Source organism: Chroicocephalus ridibundus, chromosome 3 (assembly GCF_963924245.1).
Source record: "Chroicocephalus ridibundus chromosome 3, bChrRid1.1, whole genome shotgun sequence".
NCBI classification, from domain to species: domain Eukaryota; kingdom Metazoa; phylum Chordata; class Aves; order Charadriiformes; family Laridae; genus Chroicocephalus; species Chroicocephalus ridibundus.
In genome coordinates, this window is record NC_086286.1 from 97905302 (window position 1) to 97932769 (window position 27468).

At 36.0% G+C, this 27468-nt stretch overlaps 1 long non-coding RNA gene across 1 annotated transcript in view; it reads right to left on the reverse strand.

The window, feature by feature from the left end:
• Positions 1 to 6423: 6423 nt before the first annotated feature.
• LOC134512599 (uncharacterized) overlaps positions 6424 to 27468 on the reverse strand; it is a 78318-nt gene continuing 57273 nt past the window's right edge. Inside the window, exon 3 of the long non-coding RNA XR_010070171.1 lies at positions 6424 to 6558. This is a non-coding gene — a long non-coding RNA (uncharacterized LOC134512599). The remainder of the gene's footprint in view (positions 6559 to 27468) is intronic.

Consider the following 27468-nt stretch of genomic DNA (forward strand, 5'->3'; position numbering starts at 1 on the left):
TAATTTGCAAAAGAGGACTTAGAAGCAAAACCATTCCCTTATTTTTAATTAAATTTTCTCTTACAGTCAAACCTTTTCTTTGTATGCACAGGTGGAATTTCTATATTTCTGAAGTACCAGTAATTTAATATGAAATGATTTACCAAACTGTACATCTGATAATTTAAAAGCTAGGCTAATATTACACTTAGATTAATTGCAAAGGAAATCAGTGTTTAGAAGGCAATGTCAATTGTAGTGGTAATTATTAATTCTATTCCATTTAGTTTTAAATAATTTACAAACTTCTGGAACTTAAAACACAATTGTGTAACCTACTGTATTATATCCTACAGAGCTGACCATTAAATTTAACTGCAATCTCTATGGCTTGTGATCTAAAACTCTTATCATTGTAATTCCTGCAAATGATTTGTTTACATTTTGCTTATATTTAGGTAAATCAATTTTCCTATAGAGTTTCAAGCTATGACAAAATAACTTGAAACAGAGAGCGAATTAGTTAGATTTTAAAATATGCACAGAAACTCTGAGGATAAAGTAAAATCACCAAATACTAAGGTCAGTCATGTCAATTTCATCTTAAATAAACATCAAGCTACCAGATCATGTTGAAGAAAAAGTGGTTTTACTACTCCCACCTGTGAAGTTCCCTCTGGAATTGTAATATGGAACATTATTATCAACCTCTAGAGTCTGTGGGGAAATAAACTCCAGTTCAAGTGACCATGGATAAAGCTATTCTTCAGGGAAGAAGATAGCACCTATTTTCTTATCCTGAACACCAGCATCTTAACTGGACTTGAACAAAAGACAGTTTACAGCCTTCTTAGCACACAGATGTTGGACATTAGTCAATGTGACAATGCAAAAACTTTAGCTGGATGCTTTGCAAATGTAATTCTAGCCAGTTTGCTCATATCAGTTCAATTTGTATAAAACATGATTTTTTTTTCTACTCGCTTTGTGTAAAATTAAGAAATAATAAATTACAAACAATCTTCCTTTTCATGAACACCTCAGATGCAAAGGATAAGCTATGACATTTGATCTTTCCTGCAGGTAAGAATACTTTTTTCTTTTTTTTTCATAATTTCCAGACACCATTTTTCAATGTACTTATACTTTCTGATATCAAATTAATATTGCAGCAGTGTGATGTATGGATGTATGATATATGTATGGATGTAATGATGAATGTGGTCATTCTCATTAAAGTACAGTCTGCTATGTGGGAAAAAAAAAAAAGAAAAATTTATAGTGGTGAATTATGTACATATTTCTGCAATATCTTTTAACTACAGACCATTAGAAATTATTTTCATCACCATACAGTACGGTCTGTACTGGTTCTTATTTCTTGAGTTTACAAGGGTAAGAAAGAGATCAGATGACCGGGCAGCATGACCCTGTTTGACAACATTGCCTGACCTGTGTCGGTAGCTATCCAAATCAAACCTGCAGGTATCCAAATAGGAGAAATACTTTTCACGTTTGTGGCTTGTTGCTATAACACCACATCCAAAAATAAAGATGTTCTGTCAGTGTCATGGCATGAAAATTTGCATTTTTCAAGAGTTTGTAAGAACCAAAGTGGGGGGGTTGTTTGCTCATTTGATTTTGCTTTTTTTTGGTTTTCCTTCCACTAGTTCTGTATATTGGCAGGATTCTAGTAGGATCATTAGTTTATTTTCATACGGCTGGTGACAAATAGCAAAGAAACAATTTTTTAATGTTTATATACTTAGATTAAATAAATGTCATGAAAAGTAGGTATTCTAGTTGAACGTAGATTTCTTATATGCACCAACTGCTGTGAGGTTCTTAGCACGTGTACTTTTAAGGACAGGATATTTTTTATTTTCATGTAAAACTACCTTATTTGGAAACCCATAATATACCCATGGTAATATGAAGCTTAATGCAAGTGCAGGGCCAAAGATCACTTTCTGGCCCATGCTGGAATGTAAAATCCTGTGACCAAGCTAATAATCCTGTTTAAACTGGGTAGATAAAGCTTAATATATCTTTGGGCAATGAATTCACACTCCTAACTGTAATGCCAGTGTACACAGGCTGAGGAAGAAAGTGCTGTGTTTGGTGTGTTTTGCTTTGCTGTGATTTGTTCTGTTTTGTTCTATTCGAAGCGAAGACCTGTCATTACAGAATAAGACAAAAAAGTCAGTAAAAATTCTCACGCTTGCTCTGCACCTTGACATTAGAAATGTGCTGTTGAATCAGGTTGTTATACACATGAGAAGGGAATTTATCATTGTTAATTTTTCTAACTGATAGAAGGTAGATGATTCTGTATATAAATTATATTTTTTATATATTATATTGATTTTGGTTTGGAAAATGTAGTCTAATTACTTATATTCAAAAGTATGTGCATGTAGGTCTTTTTCATTGGATCCATATGAAACACCTACCTCAAAACAGAAAATGCTACATATATAATACATGTGGAATTACCATTCACGGGCTTCTTCAGTAATCAGTTTTTTTGGGAAGAGTGCTTCAGAAAAAGTGTCTGGTTTAACAACTATTAATTGCCCCTTTGAAATGAGTTATTTTTTTCATCCTCATTTAAGGATGAAGCTTAGGGAAAATAATACATTTATAATACAAGTATGATTTTGATAAACTGTCTGATATGATCCTACTATAGTATTGCTTATTCCAGACCCACAATTTTAGTAGTCATTATTGCATACTTTTCGTCTCACATTCTGAAGATGATAGGCCACTTGCACCTTTTGACTATGCTCCAAATCTTCATGCCTTTTAAATAATAGCAAAGACTACTGCCTTCATGGTTGTGGCTGTAAATTCAAAATGGCATGTTTTCAGTAGATTTACATTATTAGCATACTCTGCATGGGTATGCAGGACCACAAATACATGAATGCATATTACTACAATTACGGAGTAAACTGTAATGCAGTATATAGGTTTTTTAATAAAAAAAATGCATTTTTTTTTGTTTAGCAGTCATTCATAAAATGGTACAAAGAAAGTGATCTGAAGTAGAAGTATTTTACTGTCTTCTGAACTAATGGTCCAAGTCTTATCACCTGGCAACACCGGCTCAGCTGTGATTCATGATAAATAGATAAAATGTAAGGCTATAGGCAGCAGTCATAAAGTCTAACTGGCCTCATGAGGCTAATCTCCCTTGGCTTCCTCAGTAATCCATGGACAATGATAAGTCCTTGGAAGAGTGATTCAGAGAAGGTGTCTAAATCAACCATTATGGATTGTCCTCTGGAAAACATATCTTTTTCCCTTGCTTAAAGATGAAATCCAGGAAAATTAGTCTTAAGGATTCCAGTACACAAAACCAGCTCTTGAAACAGAGACCCTATATGAACAAAACTACCATCAATTTAAAACTCTGCATTCTTAAAGGGGTCCTTATGAAAAGGTGAGGATGCTAAATGTACCCCGTTTGCTCCGCCTGGGAAGCCTAACTGTGCAGAGAGCAATTGAACGCTTAGACAAACAGAAAATAACTCATGTTCATGGTAATTCAAAACGAAAAGTCTGTTTTCATAGGTCTTACTGCAAAAAATTCTGTCACTGAATAGCACTGCTGAATGTGCTTCAAAGGAAACTGGTCAAATTTCTCGACTGAGCCACAGAACATGAGGTTTTGCTCCAATAAAACACCTAAACACATGCCTAACTGACAGGTTAACATCTGTGGTACTATTTGTGCTTAAAATCCAAAACACATTAAATACTTGAAATGACAGTTCGGGACTTTAAATCAACCAAAGGTAAAAATAATTTCAGGGAATTGTCTAACCTATTCACATGGTATAATATTGACAAACTGATTCAGAGTACTCAAGGTCTCAGTACTACATACACTGACTTTTTTCCTGAATAAAATGCAATATATAGTCGTTTATTTGTTCTGGAATAGTTCCACATTTTAGCTATTTTTGCCAGACACATCAACCAGTCTTGGTTTTCATTTTTATTTTTCTCTTCTTGCAACATTCACTTTTTATTTATGACTTCAACAAGGGAAACCGATGCAGGAATATCTTAGCTGACATAACACTCAGGACTCTGTCCCACTGCATGTATTAAGGGTTTCAAACATTTCTGTTGTGCCCGCGGTTCTTGTGCCATGGCAATGCAATACAGTCAGAACACCAGAGTCAAATGAGGTGATTTTGAACTCTTGCCTGCTGTTGAATATCATATGAACTGGAAACCACAGCACTGTACCCATAGAGCCAACTGTTCTTTCAGAGAGAGAGGGAGACAAATAGGGTATGCAGAGAGCAGATGTCCACGGATCTACAGAGATGTAGCACTTGTTTCACATTAATCTCCAAGCACCAGAGGTTAAAAGGTTAGGCTTTCTGGCCTTTTCTCCATGTCACTTGGTATAAGTATGCAGCAAATTTTGATTCACATAGTTTTGGTATTATCATTCCCTCCTCCTACACATTCATACACATTAGCTATTTTTCTTCTATATTTACATAAGGTAATACAGCTGTCATGCAAATGTGTTAAAAGAATCACGAAGCTTCTGCATTACTAAGGAACAAAGAGGATAAGCAAATGGGAGTAGTAATTCTGACTTTCATTGAACAATTTTATGGGTTTATATTGGACATAGTGACATTGTAAAGTATATTTTCCCAATCCTGGTTGTGCTAAGAATATTCACAAAATGTCATTTAATAAATAACATACTATTACAAGTCAATGCACTTAACAGCTTTGAAACATTAATTATATATGATGTAATACAAATTAGGATCTACATTGTTGAGGTCTACATTAAAAGAAAATGAAAACAAAGATCAACTATGACAAGGTGGTAAAATTATTCATCAAGAAAAAGTATTTTTACAAAGTAAAAGATAAAAGAAGTCCATCTTCCATCCATGAAAAATGCATTCTCAATCAGGTAAAATTATTGTCTTATTTCACCCATTAGCAAATGCATCACAGTGAAAGGATTGAACACTGACACAATCAGAATGTAAAAACACTTCTGTAATTATTCTCAGTGTTTACTTCTAGAAATATGGAAATCGCTGCCACTTCTAACTTTTGCATGGTTGTTCCTGCTTTTCAGTAGCCTCTCAGCACATGATTTGCTAGAGGGTATTAAAAATGCTACTTGGTTATAGTTGCAGTGGTAGATTCCAGTGCTTAAAACTTTATTAGGGCAGAATCACCCATGTGATCACTCTGGGTGTCAGATACTTCCTGAGACAACCTCAAATGCTCAGGAATAATAGGTAGGTAATTTATTTAAAATACCTAAGTATTAACCTCAGAAAAAAAGCATGTCTGTCTGTTTCATCTAATCCTGTTTTGTTTCTTCAATTTGAACCTGAGGAAATTTTTTACTGAAATATGTAACTTGTGCCAAAGTTACTTATTAGAATTTGATTCACTTTTTACACTTCTACCCAAGTTAAGATAGTGATATAATTAAAAAAACTATGAAGCTTGATCCCCACAAATTTTCACTCAGGAAAAAAAAATAAAAACATGATCAGTCATACTGAGTTCAGCAGTATAAACACCAGAATAAGGTTACTTTTGTATGTAGGTATTTTCAAGGCTGAAACAGAAGTTATAATGCTAAAGGTGTTCTCCTTCTAAAATAGCTTATACAAGTTGCATGAAATAAAAAGATGGTTTTTGTCACTGGTTATTCTGTGTTCCCAATGACCACACAAGGTGAATATTTGTTTAGGGAGTTTTGCCATTATAAAATTATAATTTTAAAAGGTCTTGATCTAGTATTTCTCTTTCAGGTGCTTATGCCAGTGGAATTCCAAACAATAAGAAGAAAATCATCTATTGATCATAGCATGAAGAAAAGGAGATTTCTGTTGTATTAATCCTTCACTCTTTCAGGAAACCTGTGTTCATCTGAAGTTAAACAAATGGTAGCTCTCCCAACTTATTCCAGAGAGATATTAATGTGTCCATATAAAAAGATAGATCTATAAAATTTGGTTCAGACAAGTATATCTTAACAATTTCCATATATTTATTTAGATAGGAGCCAGATTCTCAAGCTATATCACCTACAGACTATCATGGACTTCTTGATTTTACTTCACCTAATGACTTGTGAGCTACGAGAACAAGTGTATACAGCAACATAGATGCTTATTCTCAAAAGTGAGATGCTCATTATTGACCACAAGTGCCAAAAGAGTTGGCTGTAGGATCACTGACAGCAATATTAATATTAAATGTGTGTACAAACTGGTTGGCAGATAACTTCCAGTTCATACAGTGTCATTCTCTGTCTGATGGCTTAATTCCAGTTTCACAGTGCGCCATACTGACGAGCAGATGCAGCAGACTTGCAAAAGAGGAGGTGAAGAAATATGATCACCACCATGATCATGTTGCATGATGGAGAAGTATCTCTGTCCTCTTCCAGAAGTGCTCATGGTTGTGGATGCAGATGGTTGGAAAGGAGATCAACTACTTCTGCCATGTCCATTTGAAGTGCCAAAGAGAAGACACGGAGATACACAGAACGTATATAAATTGTAGTCTCTGCAGTTGAAAAATGGGAAACAATAATTATTTATTTGGTAAATCTCCATTTTTAACACTGGGATTCTTATTTAGGTCTTTGTATTTTTTGTTGTTGATTCTAAATCAATGGAACAGGGAGCTTGTTTGCTCCCTTATGAAATTTAAAAATTACACTTTTACCCCCAAAACAAATCAAAATGACCATGAGTGTATCAGGATTTTTTTTGCTTTGATTGCCCTTTAGATTTTGTGATATTTCAGATTTTTTTGATTCAATAGAATTGCCTCACTAGTTTTGGTTTATGTTTTCATATGTTCCTAGAAGGCATTCTATATGGAAGGGTTGAGAGACATCCTAACACTTTATTTAAAAGGGTATATTTCAGGTGATCAATCAGTACATAGGTTTGACATCATATAGAAATTCTGCCCTTTCAATAAGGTTGCCAACACCCATTCTCCCGCTCCAAGCAGTATGTTCATCCTCTAATCAAAGCATAGCTCAGCCTCTTCTTAGTGGTGCCTGGTGGCAAGAACAAGCAATGGACACAAACCAGAACACAGGAAATTCCATCTGAACATGAGGAAAAACTTCTTTTCTCTGAGAGCACTGGAACAGGCTGCCCAGAGAGGTGGTGGAGTCTCCTTCTCTGGAGATATTTAAAACCCGCCTGGACATGTTCCTGTCCAGTCTGCTCTAGGTGACCCTGCTTTGGCAGGGGGATTGGACTGAAGGTCCCTTCCAACCCCTACAATTCTGTGATTCGGTGACTCTAAGCCTTTGTGTTGAAGCCAGCTGATAAACATCAGTAGAAGAGTATATAGGATTTTTAAAGTATTTTCTGGTACTAGTGTTTGGTTGAAAGTTGACTGTGGAACTCAAAGTTTTGGTTGGGTAATCTTGTGGCCTGTAAGTTATTGCCAAAATATGAATAAAGATGCATTAGAAGCAGCATATTAAAAAATAAGCATTAATTTTTCTGGGAAATTTTTAATTAGATTCATATCATCATGTGGGTACGTATCTCCCCTTTCCTTTCTTTTTCTAAGTTTACTGTTTAGTACTTGCAATTACAGGTTTGACTGGTACTTTCCTGGATGCTTGGTACTTTCACTGAATCACTGAATTTACCCTAAACAGGACTATAGCATAGCATCAAACATCTCAGTGTATGCTGGTTTAAACTTATTTTTTTCCTCCACTTCATGCCTCTCAAGTTCAAGTTTTAAAAAGTGTATGTGTATTAGAGTACTTAAAGACTACTTAAAGACCTGCAGCCTGAGTCTAGGAGCTACGATATGTACAATTCAGATTATACAATTTGTGGTGGAACTACCATTAGGCCATCGTTTTCTCTGTCATAAAGTATCAGACACATCAATCTTCCAGTCTAGGTGTTCATCCATCTTTAAAAAGGTATCATAATGATTTTTTTCTACTAAAATGAATAGTAGTAGTGTCTTATTGGAGCCCAGTGGCACTTTCACTTAAGCATGAATTAGAAAGTGTAACAAAAACATTGAAATAATACTTTGTTTTCCCTGTGTTCTGACTTTTCTGGTCTTGCTGCAGCAGACATTAAATGAGACTCAAAACAGAAATTTCTATACATTACAAGGAGATGTTTTGCTTCTTAGCAAATTTTTAAGGCAGTCTTAGGCAAAACGAGTGTGGTCATCCAGACAAAAATAAATCTGAAAATGGTTAATTAATTCCTTATCACTTAGTTGCTTATAAATACAAGCAAATCCTTAAAAATGTTTTGCATTTCTCACATAAAAAGCCAACCACTTCACAAATGAACAGTGTCCATGCAGGGGAGGGAATCAATGAACTGTATTATATTCTATATTTCTTAAACATCCTTTAGACACATATTTTTACATGTGGATAGTTTATTTAATAGGTAGTGCTGAGTCACTGTTAGCTGTGATATACTGTACCTTCCTCCCTGTATGGAGACCTTCTCTTCTGTAGCCATAGAAGAAGCCTTAAAAAAATTTCTTAAGGTATTAACTTCATTGGACTCAACTGCTCAACTCTAAATATTGTTATTGTAAAATGAACTTGGGATATTTTTGAAATATTTTTCTGTTTGATGGCTACGATTCTGGAATCACCAAACCATGAGCCACATAGTGGCTGCATGTCTTCTGAGTTTTCTGTTTCTGGCCTGGAGCATCATTTGGCTGTTTACAGCAAACCTGCACAAGCCTATTGCATAAAAGCCGGAGCAGCACATGTAAACACTGCATGCTGGCATTACACTGACTCCCAGCAAAAGGAATAGGTCTTTTAGATATGCTTAGCTACAAAGCTTTTATAAAGGAGACATTTCTGAATAGCATGCATTTCCACCACAAAACTAGTTTTCAACTCTTTCAAATCACTGATAGAATCTTATTCATGAACTGAAGTAAGAGAGTATTATTTTGCTGCAGCAAAATATTTCAAAACAACCAATGAATATATTTGCAGAAGAAACTAGAGTGAAATGCAACAAGAGCTCCAAGGATTTATATGTAGAATAGCAAAAAAAAACCCCCAAAATAACCCTGTGAATATAAATCTGACACTATAATATGTAAATATAATAGCAAAACAAACAATCACTCCCTCATCATTCTATAGAGACCAGATATTTAAGAAGCAAGCTATCATTATACTTAAAAGCTTTTGTAATGTGATTAAATTCTTTTAGCTATGAGGGAAGTTTGAAGATTTTAAAACCTCTCTGAGACCTCTTTAACAAATGCGTGTTGATGACAATGAATCAACACAAGCTACAGGTCCAGAGTTAAAATGTTCATGGAGAGACAAAGACTTATTCAACAAACTGATGATATTAATCCATGCTGCTTGCTTTGGAAGAAGAGTTTTCAGCGAAAGGTTCCTTATTATCTCAGAATACCATGTCGCTGAGCTGTTGTGTGCATATGTATTTTACACTCTCTGTGCCTTCTTTTTAGAAAATTACAAAAGGACTTCACGTTGTTCTGAGGTGGAATAGAAATGAATTTCAAAATCAGATGAGAAATAAAAGGTTTGTTTTCCAGATAGCCTTAGGTCTTTGGAATTGCAGGCTATATTACATGGCTTAAAGTCAAGGGGAAAGTATATAGTCTAGGGAAGGAACTGGAAAACTTGTGCTGGAGTCCTCTCTTTTTATTACTGCTTAATTAAATTCACTTAAAATTAAACCGTTTCTTAAATATATCAGCACAAGAGAAAAGAGAATCATCACCTCCTGTTCTAGAGGTTAAAGAATCTATAGTTATTCCATAAAACTTCTTATATTTTCCAGTGCCTGGAATTTGTTGGATGTCTTTTGGCAAATTCTTATTTTAATGAGTCTTTCACCTATTCACAGCAGAAAATTATGTAAAGAAGAAATGGTAGACCTCTAGGCATCAGGACATTGACACTCCCTTCAAAAAAATTTATTTAATGAAAGGGTGTTGATACAAGACAACGCTAGAGTAAACAAAATGATCAACAAAGTGATGGAGCACCTCTCCTATGAGGACAGGCTGAGACAGTTGGGGTTGTTCAGCCTGGAGAAGAGAAGGCTCTGGGGAGATCGTATAGCAGCCTTTCAGTACTTAAAGGAGCCTACAGGAAAGACGGGGACAAACTTCTTAGCAGGGCTTGTTGCAATAGAAGAAGGGGTAATGGTTTTAAACTAAAAAAGGGTAGATTTGGACTGGATATAAGGAAGAAATTTTTTACAATGAGGGTATTGAAACACTTGAACAGGTTGCCTAGAGAAGTGGTAGATGTCCCAACCCTGGAACCATTCAAGGTCAGGTTGTGCGGGGCTTTAAGCAACCTGATCTAGTTGAAGATGTCCCTGCTCATTGCAAGGGTGTTGGACTAGGTGACCTTTAAAGGTCCCTTCCAACCCAAATTGTTCTATCATTCTAAATAACTTACACTGTCTTCTTTAGGTAACATTTGTCCGTCAAGCAGAGAGCAAAACACATCAGTGGGTCACCAAACCTGATAGGTATTTCAGTGGTATTTCTTAAAGAGGTCGAAGCCTACAGGTAGATAGCAAGAAATCACAAGACTTTGGCAGTAGAAAATATATCAAAGGTAGTCATGCCTATATAGATTTTAATTTATTTTTTTTCTGTTAGTAAGTGGCAAAGTCAATAGTGCAAAGTTAAATGTGTCGTTGCCATTTGGTAGTGGGACAATTGACAAATACTGAAACCAGTCCAGCAGCAATCACTCTGGACCTTGGTCAGAGGTATATAGCTCCATTGATATGCCTACATTAATATGCCCTTCTCTAAACACAAGGTTACGTGAATGTGGCTGGAGTGTCTGAAACCTGAGTGGGTACCAAAGTGATATAAGTTTTTTGAGGCGCTCAGATAAAATGGTGATGGATAAGAGAAGCATCCCAAGTAAATGGATTTCATGACAGCTATATTTTCTGTCATTTGATCATTTAGCTTCTGGCTTAGCAAGATTATTGAGCATCCATTCTTTGCATATCTGGATAGTCAAGTGTAGTCAACATTATTTTTTCCGAGGTTAGGCTTAGACATTCTTCAGTTTCTTTCAGAGCATTGGTCTCTCATGTCTAAAACAGTGAGGATGAAGCATTCTTTCCTCAGAGAAAAAATATTAGAAGGTATTAGTTCATTAGTATAAAGCACTCAGATGTTATAGTGGCAAAGTCTATGTACGCAGAAAAAAGATAGATTGCATATTCTGCACTTACTAATGCAATTCTGACTTTGTGCAAGTAACTGCAGGATTTTGGGTTTTGCATATATAATTAAAAATGTAGTTGAACACATATCTCAACATATAAGTCATATCTTCAAATAAATTACTTGCAAGTGTCTTGATATGTAGATCAAAACTATATATTTAACGTAATATTCTTTTGTATTTAAAGACGTTATAGAAAATTAGTCATTATTTCTTCACCTGTAGAGTAATAGTTCCTAATGTTCTCAAAGTCGCATACTAGCGTCTGTTGAGACTTAAATTACCCCTCTGGGTTGGATAAAGAATACCTAAGTTTCACTTTACTTGCAGTTGAAGTGTAGCCAAACGTAGGTTAAATGTAGCAGATTTCTTCTGCTCGACTGAATCAGAGACATGTTATCAAGAATATACTTGAGGTTATTCTGAACAAGAACGTTCTTAGAACAGATGAGTAATACTCTCTGTTTTAGGCAAAACAGCAAGGAATACCAAGCTTCTCTTTGTGCTTATTCCAAAATACGTTAGCTTCAGGGGAACAGTCATCAATGACACAATGCTGAGGTATTATATAGGTCAGTACTGATTCTGATCATAACATAGGAACATATAATTGTTGTGTATTAACACCACTTCCTAAAGTAATACCCATTAGCCATTGTTCTATTTAGCCACTGAAGCAGTCTGGGAGCTTGTTTTGAAAGGTATAACAAGATAACAGAAGGGATTACTAAACTCTGAGATTTTTCATTTATAGATTGAAATAACAAAGATACTGTATTTCAGCTCTGGACAGAAGAGTGCTTTAACACATTCTCAGTTTTAAATGAACAGTGCTTAACCCCAAATTAAACAGTTGGCTTTGTATGACCTACACTGCAAGACACAGTGCCCTTTTTTGTAAATATGGAGATGCACACTGTGTGATCGAAATTATGTGTGATATTCAATTTCATACTGCATACTGCATACCCTTACACAACTCATAATTTCCAACATTTTCTGGAAACTTTCCTAGTGTATGATGTGCATGCAACTGAACAGCTTTTAGCTCTGAATTGGTTTGTACTCAGATTATGTTTGCATGTATATATATTTTTAATTTTAATTTTAATTTTAATTTTAATTTTAATTTTAATTTTAATTTTAATTTTAATTTTAATTTTAATTTTATTTATTTATTTTATGTATTTATTTTCCTTATATTATTTCTAAAACTACATTTGTTGTTTAAATAGTATAACAATGAAAGGGAAGGATAGCAGAAATGAATTCTTATTTTTACCTCTAAGATCTGATATAGATTATACACAATAAATTTAAAGGATCAAGTTATAACTATTTCAGGAGGTTAGTGTCCCTCAAATGGAACTTATTACCCCACAGTGAAGATGTGTTTATTGGCATTGGCCACCACCATGATCAGCAGGTTATCATTTTAGCTTCATGAGAGTTAAGAGCTAAACTATATGACTTGTAATGGATGAGAAATGTGCTTGAAGAAAATTCTCTCTTCTAAGACGAGCGGGGCAGTAAGATCTTAAAGTACAAAACTTCAGTCACTTGTGCCTAGCTGATCATACCCTATTTCTGTGTCCGTCAGTTTCCCTATATGTAGCATGGAGTTGTTTGTCTAGTTCAAAGGATTGTCAGGAGAATTAATTGCATGGTATCTGAATACTTGAAGATGGAGAGAGCTGCATATAACGTTGTAAATCATGCTTGTTGCAATACTTTGACTAGAACTGTTAATTATCATGCTTGCCTTGGACAAGATATTTTTTACCTCTTAATCCGAGAAGTCTCATTTGCAGGCTGGACAGGGCTTTTACTGTGATCTCAGTCGCTTTGCTAACTAAAGCAGCATGTATAATAGGACCAGCTTTTCTCAGCATAAGCAAAATTATTTATCTTTATGTATAATCTCAGCCTTTTGCTTCCTGTCCAATATTCTTAGCATTTAGGATCCAACTCTGCGGATCAGTGCGCAGCAGGGGCAGGCACTTTCCTTCCAAGGCTGTTAAATAGAGGATGGGGCCAGACTCATGAGCTGGCTGGTAGCTGTTGATAGAATTTGTAGAGGATGGAATATTACTTTATCGTAACTGCTTGCAGGAATTATAGATTTATTCATAGTATCAGCTTTTGCTCCCCTCCTGTTTTGGTTGTGCCTTAAATAAAGCATAGGGCTACTTAGTGGGATCACACAGGCTCAACTGACTTTGGAAGATGTGGTAAGACTTCCTTCAGTTAGCATTTCCTTCTAATGCTTTAGTTACATGTACCATTGCAAAAACCAGAGGTTTAAAATCTTACCCACATGCACTTTTGGAAAGTTATTTAGTACTGCCAGGAGAACAGTCACCACAGTTCATTTAGAAATTCTACTGTACACCATTGATGGGATCTTTTTTTTTTTCCTTTTCAAGGTCCTTGAACTTTCAGGTTCTGAGAGAAAGTCAATCTAAGATACTGAACCTCAGCTTTTAGAACTAACACACTGTGCAATATGAAATGCATATGAACAAGACAAAGGAACCCGCATACATTTTTACAGAGTGCATATTAAGATGCTGAGGGGTCATTTCTTTCAGGATATCTGAGGAAATTAAAGACTCCTCCTTTTCAGGAAAAGATTTTCATTTTGTTGGAGGGAACCAGCGTCTTAACTGCATAGGCAATATTTTAAAGGTCTCTTTCCATTATTATTGTTTGTGTCACCAGAATTAATAGGAGCAAAAGAACTTTTCTTTTATTATTTATTATTACTTTCTGCTATACAGACACCATCTACTAGTTTGAAATAGAGTGTGTTTTGCTAAGAAGCCAATTAAATCTGGTAGTAGCAGAAATCATTAATATGTGGGATTATTTTCTATGATCATTTTAACATGATTTTTACTACCATATTCAATCCTGACATACCTGAAGTAAGCTTTTACATTGGAAATATTTCAGATTTTTTTTTCATTACTGTGATTTTTTAATTTACTCTGCATACTAACAAATAAAATGTGTGAAAGCTGACATGACTGTTTTTTTCAGTTATAATTTAAAAGCATTTGGAGGTGATTGAGAACACGGAGACTTTCAGTAGGGGCTCACATTTGGGGGTATTTTAGACATTGATCAGAATCAGAAACACACTTTAAATGTCAATAAAGTATGTGTCAGTTAATAAAGAATTAATAAAACTCAAAATATTTGTTCTTAAAAGTGATGTGATATAGAATTAATTTAGATTACTGGCATCTTATTTATGGAACAAAGAAATTTCTAGAGCAAGAATCAAACTCATTCAAGGTAACACAGTTTATTTCTCTGTAAATAATACAAAAGAAGTTTTATATTAATGGATGCTGATATGCAACTCTTTCTTTTGTAAGCTATTTAGGAAGGATTTGACCTGATGAAACACATTTTAAAAGCACACTCTTAAAAATGTTATGCAGCTTCCTCCATATAATTTCTATCTCATTTTACCTTTTTATTCATCTTCCTTGCATTTTCTGTTCATTTGGTCATTTTCTTCTCTTTGCTTAAATGACCTTGCTTTTCTCAATGATATTTTTTTCATTCCCTTTTATCAGCTCATTGTTATTTATGCTTTATATTGCAGTATTTCCTAGCGTAGGGATTCTCAAACACAAGGAGTCACAATCCCACTTAGGGTAATGAGTAAAACCATGTAAACAAAAGTGTGGTTGCAAGTCTGGAAATGACCCCAGAAATCAGAATGGAAATGGGGATTGTGAGTCCTGAAGTGGAGCCAGAAGCAGAAAAGTTTTCAGAACATTAGCCAAAGGGTAAAATAATACATATCCAAGCCTATTCTGAAAAGTGCTGCAGACTCTACAGGGGGATAATTATTAGAACAAGACAGAACTGTCAGATGATACAAACAAATATGAAAAAATGAGGTGATTTGGAGAACAAAAATAATAAATTGTGAGAGATTCTTGGCCTGTCAAGTAAATCCCATTTTTTTTCTGCCTTCACTTTCCTCTTGAACTCTTGCTCCTTCTCAAAATTATCACTAAGTACTTCAAGCTTTCAAATGTTCCTCTCTCTCTGCCCTCCCAGTTTGCAGCTTTTCTCCATATCTTTGTGAAGAAAAACAAGGTTGGATGGTGTGGGAGGGAGCTTGCCTTTTAAACAGTCCAGGATCTTCTGCCGATACACTGGCAGCTATTAAACTGCCTACCCACTTCTCTACTAAGCCATGTTTTCATAGGGCAATACAGGCCATCCCAGGTCAGGCACCATACTGCCCTGCAGTAAAAAAAAATCACTTCAAAGAAAGAGAAAAAGGATGCTGACAGATGAAACTGTGGCTCTTTTATGGGAAAAGGCAAGATGAGGGACCTTGGAGCTCTATAAGAAATGGCATAAACTTTGGATCCACCACTGAGTTAAATGTAAGAGGTTAGACTAATTTTGACGGAGTATTTGAAAAATTTTTTCTAGCAGGTGTGCCATGGAACATTTGTGATTGTAATCTCCATTTCTTCCATAGCTAGAATTTCCAGCACCACCTGGACGCAATACTGAGTTGATTGTTTACATTTCAGTGACTTTTAAGCTGTTGCTAATCAGTTCTTTAAGGGTATGTCTGAAGACATAAGAGGCAAGGTTTAGAATTTTGATCATAAATTCTTTATCTGTTTCACATTTGAAATAAGCATCTTAAGGAATATCAGAGAATTATACAAAAATGACATATTTCCAGCAGTGTAGTGCATGTATTTTTATTTTATGTATTATGTATGTGATTTCTCTACTTATCTTTGTTAAATTTTGATCAGGTTAATATTATTGGAATCAGTAACACTGACACATCTAACAGCAAAATGAGATGAGAGACTTAGAAGTGTTTTTCCTTGAAGAAAGCTCAGAGTGCTTTGCTCGGGATCTCAAAGCAGTGCTGTTGGTTTTTCTCCAGTTTCACTTGCTTTCCTTCACATTATTTATTTATATAACTCAAGAAAATAAAGGTTAATTCGGGAGAAATCGGTGCAAGCTTTAAAATCAATACACTGAGATGAAAAACTTAGCAGCAAGCATGTTGGGTAGTTTACTTCCATTTGGTGTGGCTGTCTGGAATGAAATGAATTATTTCCCATTAAATGCGACAGCTTTGGGGATAGAAATACACTGACTCTAAGTGGTTTACTGAAGTGTACATCAGTGTGGAAAAATTAATAGGCTGCCACACAAATTAGGTGGGAAAAAAAAATAATTTTTATAGACAGCATATTTTTTATAGATGGGGGGGGTTGAGGAGCCCCTCAGTCTACTCCTGCTCATCTGTCTATCTTTGAAATGGACCGTGAACACTGGAAGAAAAAAAGACTAATGTGTAAACAACACGGGATGAGGGTGAAGACTACTTTATTGGACCTACTAGGACTTCTTCACACTCTGTTTTAGCAAACAGAGTCAGAGAGCATTTCAGCTGGGAGCTGGCCCAGTCTGTTAAAAGATAACTTGCAAGGCCATGGGAGATTAATTTTTGTATGACGTACGGCTTCACAAACTGTACTGGACACACAGGGTGATGATATCTCGCCTTTTGGAGAAATGACACTGCTACACTAGCTTTTCTGTCCAAGAAAAACTCATGATCAAAATTCCCAGTGGAGCAAGACGTTACATTAATCACACATTTACAGAGAGACACCGTGGTAATATATCATGACAAACACAGTATTTCCTCTTTCTGTTTCCCTTTTGGCCTGGATATCTGGCAATGGAATTACTGTTTAAGTATCTAGTTTTGATTGCTGTGCAATCCATGCCTTATCAATGAGTCACTTCTGAGCTCTGGACATGCTACCACTTCCAATACGATGAACAGTGCTGTGTTTATATGTGCTAGGTGGTATTTTGTTTAAGAGTTATGTGCAGCTACCAAGCACAACTTGTAGACTTTGCCTGCTATTCCCTACCCCTGTTTCTTTTTACCATCAACTAGCAGTGGCTGGGGTAGCTCACTGGGCCATGCAGTCAGGAATTACTGGGTTGGGGTTCAAACCATTGAAATTGTTAACAGGAGGAAGGTGGTATCTCCACACTCCTGAGAACAGCTCCCAGGAGCTGCGGCCACTGACGCTTCCCTCCTCACTGATGCCCGTCCAGTCTGTGAAAGCTCATTGAGCATCATGCCAGGGTACGGCATCATAGCTTATTAGATCCTATTTATATTTATGTGTGTTAACCAACACATAACTGCTTTAGACTATCAGACTGTATATATCCTACTTGCAGAGTGTCTTCTTACCAGGTTAAAGATGCCCAAGAAAACTGGCCCAGGAGAAGGATGGGAATTATAGGAAGAGACCATCAATAAAAACTCAGGCACGCAGTGAAACAATAAAAAGCTACATATATTCACCCAAGTTTAAGTTTCTTGATTTCAAACTATGTTAGGAGTTTTTACATAGATGGTTAGAGATATGGTAGGTGCATAAGTTCTTACAGTTTTACATTGAAGTTTCTTAGGTTCCACAAATTCTGCTTCTACATATATAAATACGGTCTTCACAATAGAGAATAACTTGGCTGTATCAAAAGCAAGTTCTGCCAGACTCTTTTAAACTAAGAATTTCTCTTACTTTGTTGAAGGATAAGCAGACATTTTTCCCTGCAGATGAAATGTGAATCTGTCTTTTCAAAGCAAAGATGTGGAGGTCTCCTTTTTACCATGGACCTATGATCAAATAAGAAATGTGAGGTTGATTTGTGTCTGTGGACAGCAGTTCAAATCTTTATGCTCCACATCTGTAAAAGTCTTATTCTAAGGTGGCAGTACTATTAAGTCAACATAAAATAAATAAATAAATAAATAAATAAAAATATCTGTTCTCTTTTGTATAAGATAAAGAAGAATGCATTGGAATCAGATGTGATGTATATAATAAGCCTGGCTGTCTTGTCTAATGATTGTTCAGTATGTTCATCTGATGACTAATGGCTTCCAGTTCATCACACATTTTTAATATTTTATCAGCGCTTTTATAGGGTAGAATGTATAAGCAACCCTTAAAACCAGCATGAAAAAATAAGCCATTCTTTGAAATTGTTTTGGATCAATTCCAAAGAAAGTGCAAAGAATGACATGATCCTTCTTCCAGACTACAGTCAAAGCTGGTGGCTAAAGTACTTCTGATTTACTGGGTTTGAATTCAATAAGGTAAAGGAAGATATTAAGTCCGCATCTCCTTGAGCTAAAATAGAATGTTACTCTTCAGCTGCTGTGTGGGGAAAAAAAAGCATTAATGTCATCTCCACCTACCATTCTAATTCACCAGCAAATAGCCTTTGGTTTTCATTTGAAAGAAATGTCAAAAACACCTACTTTTAGGAGGTGGCTCCACTCCCACTGCTCCCAATTGGTGAGAAATGCTCATGGTCTGGAAACTATCTAGACAGAGTCTGTTTTTTCTGCTTGCTAAAGTAACCAAATTCCAGCTTGGGTTTTTTGTTGTTTTGTTTTGTTTTGCTTTTTTTTCCCCTAGAATTTTGTGAAATCATTTTTGTGACAAACAAAAAAAGTATCTATATCCTCCTTTGCATCCTCAGGCACACAAACTTCCTTGAAACTTTTCTAGAAAAGTTGTCAAGCCTTGTTCTACAGTGGGACCCTGCCCAGTCAGCAACCCATTAGGCACTTAAAAGGGTGATTATTGCCCAAGGAGATGATTTATCAACATCAGCAGTGCTGACTAATTCATTTATTACATCAACATCATGATTAGAAATGAATGAAAATGTCTCTCAGTAAATAATTTTTGCTGATTCAGTGTTTAATAGTGCCCACATTTTTTCATCTGTGAAGAGTAATTTCAGGTATTACATATTTCCAGTACCATCTCTGTAGAGCTCCTGTGTTTTCCTTATTCATTTTTCTTCATGGCAGCCTAAGTGAACAGCAAATCTATTCACATCCTGTTATGTTAACATAGTATCTTATCATTTATTCTAGAACTAGTGGAAGATATGGTGCTTTTTCAATTAATTTTTGCATGTGATTCATATCAGCTAAATTTAGATGTCTATAGTGATGACATCTAAGTCTGATCCAATCACCTTAGACTCACATTAAACAGATGAATCACCTGAGGTGTGGTAATTACGAGATAAAACTTACTTGAAAGCACTAATTTCTTTCCACTGACTGCAAATAGTCTAGGGTGACTAACTCAAGTATAAGAATCTACTTTTTCCCAGACAAATTCCATATTCTGTGCCTTTTCTTATCTGCATTTCATATGTCCTCTTAGTAATTTTAATTTCTGCTTTAGATTATACTTACTTTCATTTATTGGCATCAATAAATACATATATCAATAAAATGAGTATCAATAAACTATAATGATAATAAACACTAATTATTGACATCAAGAAAATACTACGTAGAAGTTGTATTGAGAACAGAATCCAAACCCAATGCACTTATTTATATATTTCATGCACATATGCAAACACAAATGTGCCTTGATGTCCAGCTTAAAAACATAGTCTAGTACAGGCACGCTAAGTTTGATAACAGGCTTTGAAAACAACATTAAGGAAAGCTGATCTGGAGTATGGCTGTCACAAGAACAACAATCTGATATTTTTACTTTGAAAGGTTAAGCTACCATTTATCCACTGTAAAACTGTAAAACAAAGAGAAAAAGAACAAGAGGATTAGTGAACATTAAGGACCACAAAACCTAAACATTGTGCAATAAATTTTACAGTATACAAAAATAAGCAATGGACATGAACACACACTCTTTCATGCGAACATACCCTGAAAGGGTATTTCAGTGTCAGAAGCAGCATTGTCAGAACATGCTGCTTGCAAGAAGATCTAGTCAGTAAATCATTAGATAAGAAACATATTTACTTCATTTTGCAGGACTTTTTAAACGTGTATGAAACTTTAATAAACATCCCATGCCTGATGTTGCTCCTCCTGAAGTGACCTGTAAGTCAACCATGCAGATAAACAGGTGTCGGTCAGTTTTTTTACTACCAGTGCTATTCCCATCACTCGCCTACAGCCAACAGATTTTACATCCCTTTTCACTAATTCTGCTTCTGTAGGGCATCTTTGACAGAAAAAAAATCTAACTGCAGTCCTAAAAATTTACTGATACATTTTATTTTGGAATCAGTTGCAGCATTCTCTCTCTGGGAGGGAAGGGGGCAGGCTCTGACACACAGCAGAAAGGAATGTGTATTTTCAGATAATCTGATACATTTTTCCACTTCTTGTATCCAATTTGTTTCTAAAGTAAAACAAGCAGATAAGTAGGGAACTATACGTGTATGAATTTACCATGCTGCTAATGCCTTTCCTTCAGACAGGAAAATTTGGGTCTTGTATCACAAGACTTAGCTGTACGAGGGCTGGGAAAGCATTCTTAGCTCCATTAAAAGCACTCCATAAATATGTGGAAAATCCACAGAAGTAGAAAATGAATGTCTTCTTCAATCTACATTAATATAAGGTTGGGACATTAGAAAGCTTTGCAATATGAGAAAGAAACCAAAGAAATGAGGATGGCTGAAGGAAGCAGAAAGACATGGAAATCCAGGAAATCCCTTGAGAGATCAAAGAGAGCATCTGTCATTTGTTTAGAGGCCAGTCCAGCCTAAACCATGACAGCAGCTAACATCAAAGTCCATTTGAGATCTACAGGACTGGGAATATCCTAACCCAAATTTCCCGAAAAGCCTGGTCCAGAAATTCCATAACTGGAGTTCAATCTCAACTCAGATTTCTCAGCAATATTTCCCTTATCCTACTCCCTGGCATTTCTAGCCATCTGGTAAAAGTTTCACTGAAGGAGCATTACCTACTTGTCCTTAAAGAGTAAGCCAAACTTTTGTTTTAAAAAGAGGTGAGTATGGACATAGGGTCAAAGCAACTGAGCTTGCCTAGTGTAACAAGTTGTCATCTAGAAGCTACCCTATGGTAACTGCCCATGTTAGTACCCTATACTTGTTCTAAAGTGATTTGCTAAATCACATAATCCCCTTTAACTAAAAAAAGATAATATGGAGAAGGTTGCGAGTTGTAAGAAACATGATCAATTTAAGGCTACACAGTGTTCCTAGATCCTAGACCCTCTTCTCAGAGTTTCCCAATGGTTCTTTCTAGTCTTCTCCAAGTAGACTGCTACAAATACGATTCTCAGATGCAGAATAGTGCTCCTAAAGTTATTATACAGAAAAACAAACAAACAAAACCCCTTTATAGTTTCTACCATTTTCTGGAAAAAAAAAAAAAAAAAGGATGTAGGTTGATTACTATGAGTTGTCAATATCTGGAGGTGTTTGTCAAGATGTTTATGATGTTCATAATAGGAGTTTCTTCCACCTCTGTCTTCGGGTTCACTTGTTTTTCTCTTTATACATTACCCTATCACAGCTTGCTTCCTTTTTACTGGTTCCTGGCTGAAACCCATCTGGAAGATGATCTGGTTTCTAAAGTTTTGTATTTTAAGTGTATCCCAAAATACCCCTACCTAATAAGTTAGAGACCTAGCTCTTGAGGATGTCTGAAGGGGATCAAGAAAGTAGGGAATTGGCATTCTATTTTCATATGTTACCTTTATGTATGTCTAGTAAGCATACTGGTTGCTCTGAGAACAGCGAAAATTATGGTATTATGATTGTGATAACTTGACACTTAGGTTGAAGTGAAGACAATGAGGTACAGCTATTTATAACCTACTGTTTAGAGACTTTAGTGAGTAGGAGACATTGACGATAGGTTCATTCACTGAAACCTGAGAAGATTTAAATGCATTTTTGGTGAACATGTCTGGTTATTTTCTGGGAAATGAAAACTGTGTATTGGGTAGAGGAAACCAGTAAACTCAAGTTTTCCTCTAAACTATGTGAGTGTTCAGATCACTGAATTAATGATTGAGAACACCATTTACTTCTATTATAAAACAATATAGTTACTCATCCAGTTAAGTTTTCACTGTAAAATGAATTTATTAGGAATATCATGTTACTGGTGTTCATGCTAAAGTCAAATATCCATAACCTGTCTGACCCATCCTCCTCCTGCATATCTTCCTGTTTACCAGGAGGTGCAAATTAATGTTTAAATTTATTCTCGAGCACCTAACTATGACAATAGGGAGCCTAGATACTTTACTCAAGGCTATGGATTTCACTCGAGTAGGAACAGAGATAAATAGGCATTCCCCAGCTGTAAACTGGGCTAATTGTATTTCCTTGCCCCAGAAAGCTGGGTAGGCAAACATTTTGTGAGGTTGAGAGACAGCCATGTACCGCTGTAGTGGGGACCATGTAAGTACTTTAGGTAGAATAAAGTTTTTCTTATCCTGTCAATAAAGAACTTTCATATCATATTACAAATGCCCTGCTGGGCTGTCTAAGATAGTGAACTCTAGGCAGTCATAAATCACCTGTTGAAGAAAAGTGTTATCTTTGTATTGTCTGTGTGAGAAATAAGCACTATGTATTGCTATTGATCATACCTGTCCAACCTATGAATGGCACTAATGAGGTCTGGAAGGAGTCACCTCTGGCTCTGCTAAAATAGCTGTGCTAGTCTGTAGCTTTGTGAAAGGGATTATCCAGGAAAAGGAAGCGTGTAGGGTTGTATCCACCCTTACTGTGTCCACAGGAGAACTGAACACAATTTGTGAAAGCAATTTTGTCTGTACTAAGAACATACCATTTTTTCCTTCTGTTTCCCTTGCGGTAAATTTGTCCTGCAGGGACCACTCCAATAATAAAAGAAGTTGTTGTAGTTTTTTGGTGGTTTGTTTGGGTTTTGGTTGTTTTTTTTTTGTTTAGTTTAGTTTAGTTTTAGTTTTGTGCTTTTTGTTTGTTTGTTTGTTTGCTTGGGTGGGGGAAAGTGTTTGGTTTGGTTTTGTTGTTTTGTTTTTTTTTCTGGGGAGAACAGGCACAGTTTGAGTTCCTTATTCCTGTACAGAAAATATCAACATACGAGCAGTTCGCACACTACGGAAAAGGAAAGATGGGAGTCCAGAGACCTCTTTATGCTTCTAAAAATCACTGGATTAAAAGTCACAAAGTCTGTTAGGAGAAAGGACAAGAACTCCCAAGTTACCCTGAGAGTTCTTTAATCCTTAGGCTATGGATGCACCTTATCTCATCTGCTTTCATCTCCGTTTGAATGAATCATTTCTGATCGCACAGTTGTCCCACTCTGAAACAGTCCACTCAGAATATTCATTAGCATCTTGGTTAGGGCAATAGGTAAACACTTAGCTGAAGAGTTTTAGTACTTTAGCACCAGGACAAACTGGAGCACACATCTTCAAGTTTCAAATCAAAGTATTTAACAGCTAGGCTAATATAGAGAATAAAGAAAGAGCATGTCATCGATGGATATTTTTATAAAGAAAACAGTAAGAAAATTCTTCACAGTTAAAGGGCAGACTTTACTTGTTTTGTGTGGAAAAGTTGACCAGATCCCTTTTTAACACTTCGGACTGGCTGAGCTAGGTGCTGACTTAAGCCATTTCATGCTGTGTTTTGATGCGATAACAAATATGGTATTGGAGTACCTACTACTGGATCAAAAGACTTCAGCCACATGACTATTTCACCAAGCAGTTTTATAAGCCCTTGAAGGAATAACTTTTTTCTTTGTTGGCCTTATGCTAGATAAAATATCGCTTGTCTGTACCACTCTGTTTTTATGCTGCTTCAGGTGTCATCGACTGACTTACAGCAAGCATAAACCTTGGTTAAAAGTATGAAGTCAGCATAAAATTCACATCATCTGCTTTGATTACCTGGACAGAAATACAGTCCTATGCTCCAATCTGATCTGCAGTGCTTTGTGATCCAGCAATAGATGTAGTATGAAATTATTATGAAATGATGTAACACAGATGACTACAGGACCACGCCTTCATAGATCTGCCTCTTTTAAATCCTATTCTCAGGTGTGGATTCAGGAACATACTTTCTCTGGCAGCTCAGAAAGTAAAAACGCCAGGCATCCTGGCACCATAGTTCACTGTCTTGCCAGACGAGCGAAGGTTTGTGGGGCTATATTATAAATGGGATCACTGAAGTGACCTGGGTTAGGTTAAAAAAAACAACCAAAAAACTCTTTACTGTTGTTGCTGTTTGTTAAACTCTTTTTTTTTTTTTTTTAAATTCAGTGAACTCATTTACAATATTCTCTGCACACAGCTGCATCAGAACAGACTGAGAAAACAACACAGTGCTGTGTGGGCTAAGAATAAATAACTGGGGGAGAGGAGTGAGCAGAAAGTTCTTGCAGCTTTTGCCGCTAAAGGAAAGCATCAATGAACACCATCCCTAGGCTCTTAATTCAGGTTTATGGATTTCACTTTCTAAGCTGGATGTCTAACTTTCAGACTCGCCAGCACTTAACATGATATATGTCCAAGTCCCTTAACTTCTTTATCGTCTCTAACCCTTGTTCCCTGTATCTGTAACATAATTTTTAATGGTTGCCCTGCCTATGGTTAGCTGCCTGCGGTATCTGTGGAGAGAGGAAGACTATAAGGAAATACCTTAGATACACACTTACGATAAGAAAGGTTTCAAACGTGTCAGAACATGCTATATATTTTCACAGGAATGTGTACAAAAGAAGGTAGAATTCTTCCTTTGTTTATTTGTTCTGTAAATAGATCCATTTTAAAGACTGCTAATTCATTCTTCTACTGCCACTATTCAAGTACCAAAGCTGAAAAATATAAAAATACATGTTACTTCAGGTTTAAATGTGATATTTTTGAAATTATTTATTTAGTAATTTGTTTAGGAATTCAATGTACTCCAACTGTGTAATAGTGATTGAACAACTGTTTACACTTCAGACATTGACATATTTCGGTATACTGGATGTTTTTTTTAATAACAATTGAAGTTAGAACCTTAGACAAGACAGCTAACATGCTAATATTGTTATTTAGCATAATAAATCAGTGTGCTCATCATTTGTATTAAGGCATAAGAAAGATATAGACAATTTTTCAAGATGTATGGCATCCATTTTTAATAGTATACTTACTGAAATGACTCCTGGAATTTTGCTCTAGGGGCTAGTTTCAGTCCCACTAAACAGTATTTTCTGCATGGTAAAGAAGGTTTAGCAGTAAGTATTGAGATCACCTCCTCATCACACCAGTCTAACCAAGTTTATGACAATTTACAGTATTTTCATTAGAGAAGAAGGGATGGTGGGTTTGAATCCCTTCAGACACGAGAGGGGCTTGAGATCTTGGGCACTGCATCCTAAACAGGCCCTCTAAGCACTGGAAAAACAGGGCACTGCGGCCACCATCACATTAAAAGGATAGGTATGGATAGCTTTTGAAAAATTATTAACTCCGCTTAGGGGATTATAGACCTTTACCAAGGACAAGATCATTACTGTCACTTGAATAGACTGAGACACTTACGTGATGGAAGGAAGTGGTCTTTAAGCTTTTTCTGCTGGCTAGCTCTAACCAGCTTTCTCCTCTGAATGCCAGGTGGGTTGTAGTGCACTGTGCCCTCCCACTTCTGATGTACTTGTTTTACAAATTTCAATCTACATCTGCAATTTAACAGAAGGGGAGTCTTCAAATGAATTGTAATAGACCCCAGATGGTAAGACAGAAGAGATGGCAATCTCTCCTGGCATCCACAGGTTTCTAAATTAATTCTAGAGGGTTTTCCCCTTGTTTAGTGGTTTTAAGCTAATAATTTCTGCCTTTTCAAGCATATTAAAAATTACATCTATTCTAAATTTTATTTTATTTTTGGTTTTAGTGATAGACTGGGTTGGAGTATATGACTGCATGAAGAGAAGTGTATTATTCAGCTATATGGCAAATTCACATTTAGGGTTTGAGGGTCTTGTTATATTATTTGTTATTGTAACATTTTTTTACCCATTGTTTTACTAAGTTATATATTTAAGGAAATATTTGCATAGAGGCTTGGAGGATCAAGATAACCTGTTCCCCCATTTCCTCCATAATCTTAAAGAAAGAACCTGCTCACATCTGAAAAGCAACTCGAGAAATTCTTTAAATCTCTTAAAACTCCCTCTATTATCACGCCTACCTATTCCTGCAAGTAGAAAAGAACCAGACAGCAAGCCGTGATTATTCCTTCCTTTTCATATTTTGTTCTCTTTTTATTAACTTCCATAGTTCTGCCATTCTGTCTATTTGACCTCTACTCCTATTAGAAAAGACAAATGAACAAGAAAGGATTCAGCTACCAAAGCTCTGCCAGTCATCACTGTTTTCATTTGCTTGAAAGTTATATATCCACTCCCAGCCCTCAACCTCTTTGTGCCTTTCAGATCATAAGCTCTGCTGGGCGAGAGCTGTCTATTTATCTGTATTTGTACAGCACACGGCACTATCCTCACTGGGGCCTTTGGGTGCTATCGTCCTAGAGTAATCATGTTCATTAGTAACAATAAAGAAAAGCTATGTTTGAAAAATTAAAGGAATGTGCAGTGAAGGTCAGGCCTGGGCCTCTGAGCCACCCTTTCTGTTGAAGATAGTTTTGATTTCAGAGATTTGGAATAGTTTTTGAACTTTTATGTGCTGAAGGGCTCACTCCAATGATCCAAAGACCTCTACTTTTCAACACTTTTCTTTTTTTTAAACAGTAATAATTTAGCAAAAAAGAAAAGCAATATCTAACCATCTCTTCTTCACTGGGGCTTCCTATACATGCTTTAAAAATATCCACTTTCTAACCTTTAACTCACAGTAATACGCAACTCAAAGGTGTTGCACAGGCATTTTGATACATATTCAGATCAGCGGACTTCGCTGTCTAAGATTTGGAGTGCCATGCTCAGGTAGTTAAAGGGGTGCAGAAGGCTGACTTAGTCTCAGCTACATCCAAGTGTGATGCTATCAGTGAATCAATTCTAAAGCAAACCAGAAGGTGTTGGCTTCAACAAAAAATCGTATCAAAAGAGACACACAAAAAAAAAAAAAGGCCAGAAAAAAACACTTTAAAATTGGGTGAAACTTAAAGGTCGTTCCTTTAAGTTCCTACGTAAGTAGGTGGCTTACCAATTGATTTAAGCAGGAAGACAATGTGTTAGGCAGGAGGCAAAAAGGAAGAGCTAAGTTTTCATGCTAAAAACACTCTAGAGCTATCTCTAGTTCTGGTCTGTGTTTCACAGAGCTATGTATGCATATCGTATA